This window comes from Electrophorus electricus, chromosome 9 (genome assembly GCF_041902795.1).
Source record: "Electrophorus electricus isolate QZ-2024a chromosome 9, ASM4190279v1, whole genome shotgun sequence".
NCBI classification, from domain to species: domain Eukaryota; kingdom Metazoa; phylum Chordata; class Actinopteri; order Gymnotiformes; family Gymnotidae; genus Electrophorus; species Electrophorus electricus.
This window is the reverse complement of record NC_137505.1, coordinates 15,650,001-15,660,000: the sequence shown is the minus strand read 5'-3', so window position 1 is coordinate 15,660,000 and position 10,000 is coordinate 15,650,001. Positions and strand designations below refer to the sequence as shown.

The 10,000-nt window shown below is 41.3% G+C and overlaps 1 long non-coding RNA gene across 5 annotated transcripts in view; it reads left to right on the top strand.

Annotated features, from left to right (window-relative positions):
* Positions 1 to 8,864, top strand: part of LOC113582429 (uncharacterized) — a 16,308-nt gene extending 7,444 nt beyond the window's left edge. For 3 of the 5 annotated variants that reach the window (XR_014125344.1, XR_014125345.1, XR_014125346.1), the window contains one exon: positions 1 to 758. This exon is cut by the window's left edge. This is a non-coding gene — a long non-coding RNA (uncharacterized LOC113582429). Of the gene's footprint in view, positions 4,238 to 5,516; positions 5,826 to 8,713 lie in introns of those variants that run through there. The other 2 variants (XR_014125343.1, XR_014125342.1) reach the window with 2 other exon arrangements.
* Positions 8,865 to 10,000: the final 1,136 nt, after the last annotated feature.

The window sequence follows — 10,000 nt, the reverse complement described above, 5'->3', positions numbered from 1 at the left end:
GACCTTCAGGGTCACCTCTCCAGCCAACAACAGAAACAGGATTCCATCTTCCTCATGGTTTTTGAAGAAGATTCAAAGCCATTCACTAGGCTAGCCCAAATACCTGGATAGGTTGTGTATCTGAGGACGTCCTCAAACCCTACCATCAGTTCTCAGGTAAAAAGACTTCACGTCAAAGGACTAACTATTGTCACAAATGTCCCCTCCCTGACCCCATACATGACAGCACCGTGTCCTTCTTTGGTGATGGATGTTATGTAGAGGGAGGAAAGCAATGTCATTGTATGGTTAACACAGTCAAACATCAAATCCATCTGGTGTTTATCCTTCAGCATAAGAATTTAGCTAGTGTGTTAGCAAAATATCAGATATGCTTGCGTGCTTTTCTCTACACTGCGTCCATTACCAACAAACAGGGGCCACAGGGTCACAGGTGAAGAAAGGTATGAGTGAGGGACTGGACAGCCTCTGGACTTTGTCTGAGTCAACATCAACCGAGGCTTTTCTTCCGATAACACATGGCTACGTCTACAATTGGAACCCGGTGATGCCTGCTCTCCGAGGGCTCTTTCAGATGGGAAGATATAAAAACATTTCCTCCAAGTATAAATGAAAATGGAAGTCCAGAAATCTGACTCCTTCAGGAATTTAGAAGAAACTTATGTCCTTTCTCTGTGAATATATGTAGCCATGTCAGATTCCTTGGGGTCAGTTTTCAGACCTACATCTTCTGAATAAAAATCTTCCTTTCCCTCCTACATCCCATCTGAAGGCAGTGGGTGATCGTGCCTTTTCTGTGGTTCCTCAAAGGTCTGCCTGATGCCTGATGTCCAGCCATCGGACATCTCAGGCTTCCTTGTTTTTGACCCGAGGAATGATGCCCTTTTTCCTGATGACTGAAAACTGACACTGATGTCTGAGAATGTCTTCAAATGCACGCATTACGTGCTGTTAAGCAGCAAGCCAAAATTCAGAAACAGCCATTTTGCAGAAGACACATTCAATGATCCCCTTTGAAGTCTCATAATAATATCATAAAATATTTAAAAGTACAAAACCTTTACAAAATGTTTATGCTAATGTTTTATCATAGAGCTTTGTGACTGTACAGCAATTTAATCCTCATCATGTATAATTTGGCACTTATTATTTATACATAAATAACAACATCTGCCTGTAGCACCGCTCAGAGCTGTCGTATACTAAATATGACTGACTTTGATCATTGTGGTCCCTCTGCTGAATGGTTCAGTTTCATTAGCTGTAGTGGCAATGTTCCCTATATCAGATGTTTGAGGACTGTGTCATTGGTTTCATTAATAATCGATTAGAAAATCTTTTTCCATTCCCAATACGTTCCAATCTAGACCCATTGTGAGCAATGGTGGCAGATGGCAGTGGCCCGAGAAAACGTGGAAAGAAAAGGGGGAAAGGATGAAAGAACGTGCTGATTAAGGCCAAAGATCAAAGGTTATCAGTGCTCTGCAGGCATCGGGGTTTTTACAGGCCGAGGGCGCATGCGTGCTGCTGTTTGGGTCATCGTTCAGCTGGGAGAGATGACAAAGACGAGCCTTGATTTTTGAAAAAACAACAAAAACAAAAAACATCGTGACCCCACTGTCAACATGAAAGCAACCACTCAAAAAAGTGCTTAGATTATGCCTCAGTGTTTCTGCAATATACATTCCATATACTTGTGCGTCGGGAATGTAATGCTTGAATTTAGAGACACTTATACATAAGACAAGAAATGGAAGCTAGGAAAGAGAGAGGGTGAGAGAGATAGAGAGACAGGGGGAAAGATAGACAGAAAGAGAGGAAGAGAGAGTAGTGAGTGCAGGAAGAACCCACTGAGCTTATCTCAGTTGTGGGTCATGGGTTATCTCTTTTGCACAGAGAGAGAGAGTAACCTAGCAACTATTCCATCATGCACCAATCAGAACATCTGCTATCTCTTCAGCAAACTGAAAAAGGAATGGACTTCCAGAGAATGCAGAGGAAGAGTGTGTCCAGCTTATGGCACCGAGGCTGCACTGGTCTGATTTTCCGCAAGGCTCAGGTCTTGGCTGTCTGTGTCCAGCTTGCATTCTGACAGGATCACTCTTATCTCTGAAGCCACGCTGGCTGTCAGCTTTGGAGAACTGCACTCCAGTCTGCCAGGCCCCAGGACAAGGAACGGCTGCTCCCCCTGCAAGAGTGACTCTCAGCAGGGCTTAGCAGGAGACTAAGGAACCTACAAAACCGAGAATGATGCCTCCACACTACTCCAACCTTGTATTACTTAAGCTCTTGACCTGGCTGTGTTTCAAGCTGGCCTATGAGGGTGAGCTGCAAACAGCTCTGTTATCTCAACACCTGTGGATCATTCCAGATGAGACCACTCTGACAAGACGCCTAGGCCTTAATGTGCTCTAATGGATTTTCTACCCTGCATGGGGTTTTATACACCAAATTCACTTATCCATGACAAGCTGGGCCTTCGCTTCAAAACACTCTGTAACAACTTCTGCTCTGTCGGGGTAACGCCAACAGAACACAGGCCACTGAGCCAGAGTTATGGATTTATGGACCTTCCAGCTGGTCTCACTGCTGGTTTCATGAGTGTCCCCCTCACCATCTCAGCAAGTGTGAGAAGGACAAAGCTCATAACACAGGTGGTAAAACAAGCTCTCTGGGCTCTTCAGAGCTTTTCTCAGATCTTATAGGACTGTAATCAGTTTGATCCATGCTTTAAACTGGACCGAGCCAGTTTAAAGATTGTGCACACAGTCTTTAACCTCTCAATCACTGCTGATTAAATGCTTTCTTCTTCCATGTGATTCAGTAGAAAATAACAGCATGTGGTTTTGACTGGGCCTTGATAGGGTTTCTGTTTAAATATCCCCTGGAAAGCCAGATGGACTCTATATTAATAGAAGCCGAGCAGAAAAGAGAAAATAGGGGAAAGGGAGAAGAGAGAAATGGAGAGAGAGAGAGGGATGGAGAGAGAGAGAGAGAGAGAGAGAGAGAGGGATGGAGAGAGAGAGAGAGAGGGAAGCATTCCACCCCTTCAACAAGGTATATTCCAATGAGTCTGTTTGGAAAATTTCCACACAAGTTCTAACCAACCCCCTGTTTTCATTATAAACCGTTTATTCAACATTTAAACCACATTCTGCTTCAAAAAAGATGCAGACACCACAGAATGAACGAGGCTTAATGAACATTACTTAATCAGTTTTGTAAAAGGTAAGAGCAAAAAAAAAAGACTTCATGACTTCAACTCTTTTTTTACTTACAAGCTAGCAAACTCTGACTCTTTACCTGGGCAGCAGTACAGATCTTTTCTTTTTGGTCTTTTTTTAAATTCCATACAGAAAATAACAGAAGCTTGTGCAGATGTTTATTTTTGCAAATGATTAGCCGGTGACGTTTGGCGGGAAATGGCGAAGGCGAGAAGTCGGGGTGGAGGGTTAGACGGGCGGCCCCAGGCCCGTTTCGTGGTAATGGGGATTAATCAGGATTAATGTTAGCGTTGGCGCATGCCACCGCAAATACTCCCACGTACGGGATTAGTGCCGCATGCCGACGTTAGCCACACTGTAAACGCTTCACCACACTTCGGTGGCCGACCTCGAATCAGAACAAAATGCGGGATCACATGACCCTGGTAATGGCTGCCAATCAAAGCCACAAATATAAACATCTTTTTTGACACACTTCAAAGCTGGCACGCACGAAGGTTTTCTCGACTCCCAACCACATTGTGACTACTCTAGTAAGTGCATTACAGTTAATAGTAATATGCTTTGTAAATCTTGATGAAAGAGAAGAAAATCTTGTCGATTGGATAGCTCACAAGAAGAGGTCAGAGATTTGGATCCATATGATGTGTATGATATGATTTATTAATTATACAATAAATAAGTAAAATAAATAAATAACTTCTGTGAAAGAAATTTCAGTGTTCATTGACTAAAAATCATCATCTGCATTCAAGCCACAACGTGACAGTGTGGTGCGTGACAGTGTTACCAAAATGTTAAGAAAATGACAGGCCCCTGAGTGTCAGCGAATGAGACTAGCGTTTTGGAGTTTAGGTATGCCCATTGTTTGACAGTGATCTTAACCCAAGCCTCTGCTTTTCTGTTCTCTTAAACTTTGACATCCAGGACTCGATATCACCTGGACCTGTTGCACCACTAAAACTAAGTGCAACCCCTCATGCTGTGGATGGCACAGGATATTTCAGAATCAGGTAACCACATTGCTGCGTAACAGAGAAACGCTCCCTTGCTGGATCCAGGTGTCATTAGTGCAGTCTTGACGCATGGAATTGAGGCTGCTATCATCTTTGCCAGCTTTCTTTTCTCATAGTGTTACTGTCTGTGCTCGACTTCCCATAATCCTACAGTACGAGGGCTCACAGATCAGAGTTTGGCCTTCAAAACCGACCAGGATTGCATTCGCTTCGCTGTGGTACATAAGATGCTCGCATCTGGATTTGGTGTTGGAACCTTTGCCCCTACTCAAGCCTATTATTCTTTGGTGGTTTTGGTTATAGCAGATGAATTTCGGTCTCAAAGTGTCATGTAAATGAGAGCTGAGTCTGCAGTAGAGTCTTTGGCTGTTAGATCCTTATTCAGAGGTTTTGGCTGTTTGCTTTTTGCTGGACCATTAGGGTTGGCACCATGAAGTAGGGTGTTGATTCCCCAATATTCCCTTTTTACTTCATGCAGTGGTCTGACCACTCTTGGGCTTATTCTGATCAAGCCCATATGACTTGGCATATGTATTAGGTTTTCATAACCTATGGAGACATGTGCATTATGTCTCGCTCTCTCTCACTCTCTCTCTGTACGTGTGTGTGTGTGTGTTCTAACATTTTCTGTTTTACATCTATTATGTATAACATGAATACTAACTGGAAAAAGGCAAGACACAATATTTGTATTTAATAGCCTCCCTGCCCCATTGCCCTGTCCTGGGATCAGGTGAAAAGTCCATATGCCTTTGCAAAGCCCTTTTACTCTTTTGCCCGGAACTGCTATCTTAGGAAGGAGAAAAACAGCCTTCTCCAACACACTATCACACACGGATCATACTGAAATACAATAAAACACATCAGAGGAGGCTTACCGTCAGCAGGGAAAATCATGCATACACACAGAGAAACACCACACACACACACACACATTTTCATTTAAAGTTAGCATTGTTTAAATCCTCAGACTCCAAACTGAATTTGTGTGTTATGAGTTGGAGAAAATCTTAAGAAGGCTGCCCACGATCTGCTTGCCTTACAGATCTGCTTTCTGCTTGCAAAACCCAAATCAGGTCACTTATGATTCATTTAACACCATGTTCAAATATTGTGTAAGAAAAACATTATCACAAAGTAATGTCAAAAGTGTTTAGAGGCAGTTCTCACTTATATTGGGTTATGACAAAGGCAAGATGTGGATCTGAACCTAGCATTACAGAGAAAGCTCAGTTTTAGAAGAATATTAAGGGCAAACCTCATTTCGAATTTTCAGAATCACTTTGAGAAGAATGTTACATGGAACACCCGGACACCGGAATTATTAGAATTTTTCTTTTATGTGTTATGGTTTAATCAAGAAGCCTTTGATCTGCTGATGATGACATCCCTGCTCATGCTCTTGACTCCGGAACGTAGCTCCTGTCTCCAATCAGCTCATCTTCAATTTGCATGATTGCCCCTGATTGGCTGGGTCTCAGATTACACCCACTTCCTGTATTAGGGACTCTATGGATGCTATCCTGTCATGACCAATTGCTGAATCCTGATATGGAGTATCACTAACAATGCCACTCACCACCGTTTATGGTCTGCACCACAGCCCACAAACTGTGTGTGTGTGTGTGTGTGTGTGTGTGTGTGTGTGCGTGTGCCTCAGTGTGGATCTGATGAACAAAACAGACTAAAAGGAAACAACTATGCCTATATGAGTAAAGCAGGATACTCACTAGGTCTGTTTAATAAGCCATTTCTGTCTGAGCAAATCTCCTGCCTGCATTACTAATGAGTTATGATTGTATGTGCATGTGTAAGTAACCTTGGTATCCACAGACGCAAAGACATAATTGGAACTGTTCCCAATGCACATTTCTGCCATCTTAATGAAAATGACATTAACTAAGTTTTAAAAGTTTTATTTTTCCTTTATGTTTCCAAGTGGACTCTTTCACGACCAGCACCATCAACAACAAACACATTTTGCACAGACACACTGTTTGGCTTTACTGCCAGCTTACTGGATTTTCCTTATTGTTTTGTTCCCTTCTTGGTCTTGAGCAAGTCACAGTGTGGAATTAAACTGTGCATGGTCCTGGAAATCCAGTCGCCCAGAATCATCAACCTGGTCTTAGCCTATTAAGTCAAAGTCAAAGTCAAATTTATTTATATAGCGCTTTTTACATCAGCCGTGGTCACAAGCTTTACACGTGTTGGAGTCCAAGCCCCCAGTGAGCAAGCCAAAGGCGACAGTGGCAAGGAAACACTCCCTAGAGCACGAGGAAGAAACCTTGAGAGGAACTGAGACTCAAAGAGGGGGTGGGGGGGTGGGGTCCATCCTCCTCTGGCCGACAACAGATGCTACAATAGTAAAGGTATGATCAATAAAGGTAGAATATATATATATATATATATATATATATATATATATATATATATATATATATATATATATAAACCATATATATAGTCATAACCATATATATAGACATAACCATGTCTATTCTGGTTTTCTAGAAGTCGTAGTCTGGGTTCGATGAGTGTATGTGTGTCCGAAATCCATCTTGCATGAGAGCACCTGTCGATGGAGAAGGAGTTGGATGGGGTGAATGGGGGTGGTGGGAGGAGCCATAGCAGATGAGACGGGTTATTAGATAGCACTGTCTTGAGTAGGAGTGTCCTGAGTAACACTGTCCTGAATAACACTGTCTTGAGTAGGAGTGTCCTGAGTAACTCTGTTCTGAGTAACACTCTCCTGAGTTACCTGGACTGCAGTTTAGCATTAATCTGCACAATTCTTCAACACAAAATGTCAACATAATGTAACATTATGTTTGGATATGGAGCTCCCTCCACTTGGAGGTGACAGCATCTGTGGTTGGAGCACTGCCCTCTGACACAAGGCATCCATGACTCGAGCATCACCCTGTGACAAATGCCGCACTTTGTCTTGCATGCTAATGATCAAAGCGGAGAAAACTGGCTCACTGCTCTGCAGAGTCACATGACCTGTCATAAGTCTGCATAAGTCTGCACAGCTGAGAAAACCGTGACAGCAAATGTTGACTTCACTCAAAATTCACTTTCACACTAGCATCATCCAGAAGAACAAAGAAAAAAAAACAACAACAAGCAAACAAGAACACCGACATCTACAAAAAGCACCTCGCAGTTGGCTATGGATGGATGTCTTATACAGCATGTCAAGACAAAACAGAAAACAAGCAGACAGTTGAACAAGTGCAAGAAGACCAGAGGCCTTTCAACGGCCTTCTCCTGCTGCAGCGTAATTAACTTGTACCTGCAGGCAAATCTTCAAACACTCTTCAAAACAGCTTTCAAGAAAATGCCCTGGACTAGAAATTGTTGGCAATCAAGTTTCTGCTCTTTAACTATTTTCTTTAAGAACTTTAATGTAATGTCTGGTCTTGTAATCTAATTAGTCACTTAATGAATTTTCCTTGTAGTAGGCCTGTTGGTACCTTAAATTTTAGCTGCAAGTAACTTTTGCTGTGTGGTAATATCAACATTTGTGAAGGAGCTGTCTTCACACCTTACCACAGTGTGGGGTCAAAACCTTTTTAGAATATTCCAGGTGCCTTAAAAACTGCTGTGCTTGGGGGGGGATTGAAAGCTGAGAAAACATGTGTCCCAAGATTGTCCTCTGGATTCAGGCTCCATGCAGGGCATTATGTATTCTAGGAATACTGACAAGAGCCACTGAAATAGTATAAATTAGGGGTTTATGCAAATGGAGTAGAGGAGTTTGGATTGGTTGCCTCTTTATCATGCATAAAAATCATAAAATATGATTGGATTTCAGATCTGGGTCTGCTTTGTGGATTATTACTTAACATCAGAATCCAAGCTAAATATATATATTTAATGATATACCTAAGATATTAAAACTACTCACCCTTTTGGACTCTTTACATGAGTTATTGCACCAGACCAATAAACTTTAATTATTGTATTTAATTACTATTCATAAAAACACCGTGGTGATAATTAGTGCAGCAGTGTCAACTTGCCACTAGGGTAAACTCACCTGTGCCCAAGGTGAATGCCAATCAAAACTGACATGAAAATGAGGCCATGCATATTAAAAACCCATGCAAACAGACAGAAGACTGACTATCCCCAATCATGAGACCAATGGCACTCCAAAAGCTGCCAGTTGCACAAAAAAAAAAAAAAAAAAAAAAAAAAAAAAATGTAACAAATTTGTAACTTCCACCAGTACGGGGAGCACATGGTTGTGCTGTTTTGAGGACTTCAGTGCTTCTTTAAATCATGGCAGAGCAGCAAAACTGAAAATACGGAGTTATGGAATAACTGAAGTTTACAAGAAAGACCCCATCTGAAACTCCACCCTTATTTCTCCCTATTTATACTTCCAAACTTATCTATTTTCTCCGTGACAAATCTCACAGCCCTCCTCCCTGGTCGTGTACTTCTTTCTCTGTCCTTCTTCAGGGGGTGAGGCTTGCCCCACTACAGAGGCCACCCAGAACTCCAGCCTGAAGTCCCAAGGCTTTCTCTTCATGTACTCCTAAACCATCATGCTGAATCCAATCAGACAAAAAAAAAAGTTGCTTTTAAATAAATGTCAATTAGCTAAATTGATGTGTGTGCAGCATTTTGTAGATGGTTTGCATATGTGACCTAACATTATAAGAAAATATGCAATCCACATCTTCTGACCAGGAAATTTGCCATGGAACAGGTTCAGGTGGTATTTTTTGCAGAGAGATGTTCTATTATGAATTGCTAATGTCACATATAATTGGGTACAAAATTTAATATCACCATGTATCTCACAAACAGCAAACTATGCCTGAAATCAATTTATGAATGAGGAAACGTTACCACAGTTCTACTTCCTGTTAACATCACGTTAAATCTGGCAATATGTTTTATGAGTTTGGCCCACAGTATTAGACAGGAAACCACAAGGGATTTAACTGGGATTTCGTGCCCTCGTATCAATACTTTATGATGAGAAAGTGTAAAAAAAAAACCTAAAACACAAGCCTTTTTTTGGGAGGGGGGTTGTCAGCCACAGAGAAAGCCTAGTCTTGAACTAAATTGGAAGGCCAATAATCTAGACTTAATCCTAGCCAGTTTTAGGGGAAGTGTACTCCAAATTACCACTCAGTTAAACAACTCTCTTCTACACATTACATAATTAGATAATTGCAGTCCCCCTGTGTGCAGTTGAAATGTTTTATATAATTTCATTATTATGTCTTACTGATCTTACTGAGTTTGTTCTTGCATTGCTAAAAATACAGTACAACACAAAGACAAAGCATGTGCAAAACAAGATTCCTAAAAACACTAACAAGTTCAGGAATCGAAGAATGTTTTCAAGGTGTTGAATATACTTTAAGATACAACTAAGTATATTATTATCTAGTTCTGCTCAGAACTGGAGCCAACTCTTAACAGTCATCTTTGACTGAAAGTACAACAAGAGAACATAAGACAATAGCATGCATAAATCATAAAGCTGACGCTCATTTGAATGTAAATCTTGCCTAATAATAATAATAATAATAATAATAATAATAACTTATCTTGGCTAGAGTTTGCCCAAAGACACATAAAAAAATATTTGAGACCAAAATGTTTGGGTCTGAACGCTAAACGCTGTGTTAGGTGTAAACCAAACACATCACGCCTCTGAGATGAAGTTCAGCGACAGTATCCGCATTCTGCTTTAAGAAGGCCTCACTGCAGCAGGGGCTCTAAAAGTCAAAA